The sequence below is a fragment of the Notamacropus eugenii genome, chromosome 3 (assembly GCF_028372415.1).
Source record: "Notamacropus eugenii isolate mMacEug1 chromosome 3, mMacEug1.pri_v2, whole genome shotgun sequence".
Taxonomy (NCBI): Eukaryota; Metazoa; Chordata; class Mammalia; order Diprotodontia; family Macropodidae; genus Notamacropus; species Notamacropus eugenii.
Genome location: NC_092874.1, coordinates 120126715 through 120133429, shown reverse-complemented (window position 1 = coordinate 120133429; position 6715 = coordinate 120126715).

Genomic DNA, 6715 nt, shown 5'->3' with positions numbered 1-6715 from the left:
AGGAACAGAAATGGAATGTTGTGCATAGAAAACAGCCCAGTAGGTGAACCAGTTTACAGTGTGCTAAGGGGAGTACATGTGAAATAAGTGTGAAAAGATAGAGCCAAGATTGTAAAGGTCTTTCAATACCAAGCAACATAATTTATATTTGACCCTAGAGGCAATCTTTTTAAGACAGTGATAAACTAGGATGTCCGGAGTAGGACTATGTCCAGATGTTCAGAACCAGGAATGATGAAAAGATTCAGAAAGATACCATGACATTTGATTAAAGAAAAGACCATCAAAAACTGAAACAGGCGAGCTCTGCTTTGAAGGTCAAGATTATAGGATAAGAAGGGAAGGAGGGAGAACATCCCAGGCATGAAAGAGAGCCTGGCAAAGGCAAAGGGCTAGGAGCAGGAATGGGATAGGTGGGAACAGCAAGTGGGCTGGTGTGGCTGGAACAAAGATTGCAGGACAGAAGACGGGGAGGTAGAGAGAGAAATAGGAAATCATCCTGGATAAACTACTTGGAGCCAGATTATAAAGGGCATTAAAATGGCAAACAGAAGAGTTTGTATTTTATCCCAGATGCAAGAAGGAGCCATGAAGTCTCTTGGGCAAAGGAACGATGACATGGTCAGTGTGACAATTTTGCAGAGGTGTAGAAGATGGATTGTAAAGGGGAGACACTGAAGTCAGTCAAATTACGAAGAGAGGGAAGGGCTTTAAGTAGGATGGTGGCTCTATGAGTGGAGGGAAAGGGAAGGATGGAAGAGATGTGGAGGGATGTTACAACACATTCAAAAAGATGGGGTTTTTTATTTTTCTGAACTGTGGATCTCCCACAATACTGTCCCCTGGCCACATGATTCCATGTTGTCCTCTCTGATAGGCCTTTCCTCACACAGCTCCTTGGGCCAGCACCTTAGTTTCTTACCTCTAACCTGTCTATGCTAGGTCACAACCCTTATCACCTAGGAATGTAGAAAACAGAACCTTTTTAATTCCCACGAAACCCCCCTTTTTCTTTACTAAAATTTCTCTTTCCACACCTAAATCCAATAAATACCCCCTCACATTCTATGAATTCTTCCCTTCATTTATCTCCCCTTTATATGAATATGGAAAGGGAGCAAAGTTGACCAACACATTGACAAATTACAATGGGGCAGTGTCCTTTCATAAGTACAAATAAAGAGATTCAAAATACAAAGGTAGATCAATGAATTGTCCATTCAGAGGTTCCATCTCATACAGCAGTCTGGTGAGGAGCATCATCTGATGCAGTTTTCTGGTCTGGGTGGCCCTTCAAGCTGTCTTCAGCACACCATCTTCTTCACTTTATCTTCTTGTAGAAATCTAGATGTCCACTCTCCTACAAAACTGACCTTAATACTTTTAGATTACCATTCTTAAGCTTTATACACTTATCATTCTTACAAAATCAAAATTGGAACTTTGGCCAATTGTCATGTTTAAGAAATTCACATTAGAACCCAATTTTTACATTTTACATTAATTCACTATTTCCCATATCAGGAGGATGAGATTTCACTAAGGAGTCAATAACAGGCCCCAGTACTTACATAAATACAATAAATGATCATTTTTAACAGTATATATCACATCATAAAACAATTCCAATTTCTGGTCATGTGATGTTTCTTTTAAAGCATTTACAATACAGACCACAAATCATTTTTCTTTTATCATTAGAGACAAAATCATAACTATGTGTGCTAACCTCACAGGTCTTTGACCTGATTGTTTCCATACTATTACTAAGAATTAAAGGACCCTAACTTATTGTTGTTGGTCTAAAATCCTAAGCCTAATAGCTTAATTTTAGACTTAAACTCAGATGTTCCCCTACCAACAATCTATTATTTAATAGATTTGGCATTATGCTTACAAAACTTTTGATTATAGGAAATTGCCACTAAGAGTAGGGACATTTCAGGGAAACAACATCTTCCTAACTTCATATCAATTCCAGGCAGGAGTAGATTGTCAACTGGCATTCAGCCAGGCTTAAAATCTGCCAGGTGTCAGTGGGGAAATTGAGTCAGGAGAATCCTACCTCAGCCCTGGCTGAATAGCTGTTCTCCCAACCTTCCCATAAGATCACCTCTTTGCAGTTCATACCAGCATTTCACAGGCTCACTGGCATCATGAATCAATGGCTCAGACATTCTTTCATGCTATCCACACCTAAAGTTAGACTCAGAAGAACAGTCAGTTAATAATCCCATAAAATCTTAAAATAGCAAGCTCCAATAATCAGCTTCAGATATGACTATAACTTCACATTGGCTAAGGAACAGCTTTTGAAGCAAGTCTTAAGTAGCTTACATGCCTTTCTATACATGTTCTAGGTTCCTGATTAAATAACAATCATAAAATCAAATTTACCATTAAAATTTTTAATTTATTTCTCTGATTTATATCTTTCACAAACTTCTCTATACCTTTCTAACCCTGCTCAATCTAAAAGAATGAGCTACACATATGATAACATCAAACACTAACTTCAACTTATGTTCATGAAATGAATTCAAATCAAAACAGAAACATTTAACTTTCATATCAATGCAAAATATTACCAGAGGTTACCTGCCTCTAAGAAACTGACACTAAAATTCTTTTCCCCAAACTAAAGATGTCTCTGATTTAGTCTCAGTAACTTGATTCAGTCAACAGTATTTACCCAATTGGTCTTTGTAACATGTAAAGATTTTATTCCAAGTTGGGACCTTTGTCTCTTACCCCAAAGGAGTTTTAGTCCTATTTGTCTAAAAGGGCCCTGGAAAACCTCACCTTGAAAACTCCTTGGCTTTCCCCATGTGAACTGGCTGTCCTGAGGCCCATGAGGTTTTCCCTATCACTATGCCCAAGGAACTCCTTCCTTAGTCCCTCTGTAGATAAGATAACAAACTCTGACCTTTAGCTGAAAAATTGGCTTCTTCAGAAGCCCCCCCCCCCCCAAATAGTTAACATGCTGGGTTCTGTTTAAATGAAGCAACCCTAACCTCAACAATTCCATACAATTACAGTCAATTTTAAATCCCAGTCTTATTCTATGGAATAATGATACAACATCACATCTATATTTTGGTTTCCTTTTCTTTGCCTAATCATTGCCATAAAATTCAGAAAAAAATGTTCTATTTCAGGGATTTTATCTTTCACAAGACCATACCAGAGTACCCATTTACCCAAATAATTGAAAACAGCAAGATTCCATTACTTGCATTGTGAGTACATCTTAAACTATCTGCTTTGATTATAGAAACATGCCATGAAGATAAAAAGCAAGAACTTAATTAGATATCATCTCCACTTTATAACCAGACTCAGAAACAGTCAAGTGGGAAAACATTCCTTTTCAAAGGAACACAGTGGGGAAACTGAGTCAGAAAGATTCCATCCCAGGCTGAAGACAGGATTGTCCCCTGAGGCTGCCTGTAACAGCCACATTCCTCTCTGAGTAGTATGACAATAAGTAATAGTCCAGAGGGTTTTATATTAGATAGCAGGTTTCACTAATCAAAAATTTTACCAGCACTTACATCTTAAATCTTATATTTGTCCTAAAAGTCAATCACTAGAGATTATTTATCACCTAAACAAATTCTTAGTTTAGGAACTCCAGATACAAACAGTTTACACTTTACATAAGAGATTACAACTTTAACAAAGTAAGAGGCCACATCACTTGGATGATCATTTTACAGTCTTCAAGTCTTAAGGGACCCTGGGTGGGGCTGAAGCCACTCCTCTCCTTTGACAACAGGAAATAATTAACATCTCTTCTCTGAGCATCTCCAGTTCAGATGAGATTTTATGAAATCTTTCAGTAATGACTGGGCTTCAAAAGGAAAGGGGGATGGGGCCAGGAGGCTTTTTGTCTTAAAATTATCACAAAGCTTACTGAAGCCATAAAATTCTTGGTCTCTCTTATCTTGTCCCTTATCTTCCAACTCCCCCATAAAACCTGAAGTTATTATAACAAATTATCTTACAAATATAAATTTGGTAGGTCTTTCAAAAGTCATACAAAAGATTTTACAAAACATTTCATACAACAAATATCTTCCTCTTTTAAGAACAATTTACAATTTATCACAAAATCCTCATGAACCTAATTGAAAAAAATTACAAGATCTAAAACCAAGGCCTTTTCACATTTGCCCATAAGCATCCTCTTACAAACATACTTTTGTAAGTGCCTGATTCATAGCAAAACCAATTTTAGTTAAAACTTCCCTCTTAACAGCACAAATAATTTTTTTAACATATTTAATACATCCTTAGATGGAACAGTCTTGAAAATCACACCCATCTATAAAAATATATGTATTTTTTTCCCCAGGGATACTCATTTTCTCAAGAGGAATTCTGCAACACAGAAACTCCTACACAGAATTCATAATAGCTTTTTAAACTAATTCATCAATTTAACAAGGCAATTCCTAATACAACCACATTTAGATTTACATAAAAATTTAAACTATATAAGTTTACTTAAAACTTAAAATAAGCCATTAACCCATTCAGCTGAATGCATTTCCACATCACCTTGCACAGTAATTCATCTCCTTAATACCACATGGGCACACTCTATCATCTGATCAGATAAAGTCAGCTCAAATTTTTCTGAGTTATTAATTATCAAATCAAGTTACATGATTTTTCTGTTTTCTTAAAATATTTTCTCACACCCTCACTATTTACTGAAACCATCTGAAACTGACCCATCCAGAACTATTCAAACCTTCTTATCTGACTTTTATATCTTCAATCAAAACCCTTATTCATCTTTCCAAATCTCTCGATCCCATTATTCAGATTATCCAGTTCCTCCACATCTTAACCATAACTGTCTGCACTGGATTCTCATTCTAGTTTAAACAAAGCAAAAAAGTTAACTCTACCATTATATAGTGAACGTCAGGATTTTCACTGCTTATTTATAACCAAAAAGTTTCAAATTACCAAATTTCTATCACATCCTTTCAAAACCCAATCTATACATATAGCAAACTCCAAATTTAAAAATTGTGTAACAATTATATTAGATTAATGTTGCATCTAAAATATACCCATCCTTATATTCATCCTTGTGTTAAGCACTTTACAATCATAAATGCTGAATAACAATATATTTTTCTGCTGAATTCTGATAGGAAGAGAATTCTCAGACACTGCTTTGTTATTCCTTTAGGACAGATTTTAACTTGAAACTTTATCAAATCTGGATTTATAATCACTAATGATAAATATTTTAGCCCTCTTCTTTTTTAAATACTCTTGCTACTTAAAAGAAAACTTCATTTATAACTGCCCATAATCTCTTTTTTACTCTACTTCCTTAAAGAGCTGAAATGCCATCTTCCAGCTCCTCTCTCCCCTCCAAGGCCCACCAGACCAGGAGCTTTCCCAAATAACTCAGACTGGGAGGGGGTAACCTCCCCTTGTCCATGTAGTCTGAGCCAGATAATGCTTCTAAAAGAAATAGCTGAAATTCTAAAGTGAATTTGCAATTTTACTCACACAGTTTGGCATCAGATATATTTACTTAAACATAAAGTACATACTTTAGCTTTTTAGATCTCATTAAATCAAAACTCAGCTTCACTCCAGACTGTCAGTCTTTTACTCTGCTAATTTCCATTACAAAAGAGATCCTTCTTTAGGTAAGGTAGAGAATGGTCTGCCACTCCCCTAGCTGAGGGGGAAAGACCTTCCCAGATTAAAAAAAAGTTTGAATCAGATTAATTAAAGATCCTCCTTGCCCAGGCAAAAGGCCTAAATAATACTGACAAGGTGTGACTTCCAAGCAAAAGGCTTGAGAGCTTAGTAACTAATAGTAATAATTACAAATCGTAGTAAATAATTTTTAAATCCAATAACCTTCCATAACTTTGTCTATTGGTTTCTCAATTAGGCTAAACATTTTCTTAAGTGGGATGGGGGAGGGAGAAGGGAATACAAGGTCTGAGCACATGGATACTCCACCATCCTACCCATATCCTCCCCTTCTTTTTATATTTCAAATGAATCAAATATTCACCACCTCTTCCAGCTTCCTTGTTCCTTAAAAAGAAATCTTAGAGGCTAAGAGTCTCACAATTTAACTTTCAAAAGAGCCACATTTTTTTTAAGCTGAATACTCTGCAAAGAGCAAAATCTTTCTTTTCACTTTCATAACCTGGTCAGAGTTTAGAATGCAGAAAGAAAGATTTTTTTTTTTTTACCAATTTTCAAAGTTTTCAAACTCTCTATTAATAACATTTATGCAACAGATCAAGCCAAACAATAAAACATCTTTTCTCTCCAGCCCACTTACTCCTCTGAGGCTGCTGTAATCAGGGAGGGAAAGGTGAGGGGGAGATTAAGAGATAGCAGAATTCCAAGGGAAAGTCTAGTTCCAGCCCTTGCTACTCTGGATGTCTGTATTTACAATTTAACAAAACACTTCACAAACACACAGGCATACACAGGATAGAGCAATACAGTTCCTCTCTTTTTAGGAAATAAACTAATATTAGATTGGTCTTCAACTATTCATGTCATTTTACTCTGACTGATTCCAAGTCAATTTCAAAAGGATCCTTCCCAGAATTTAGATTCTCCCTTCCCCTTCTTTCTCTCTGCTGCTCTCCCTCTCCAGAACAGCAAACAAGTGAAAGAATATAGCCAGCTTTCCTTCAGAAGGGGTTCTGAAGGA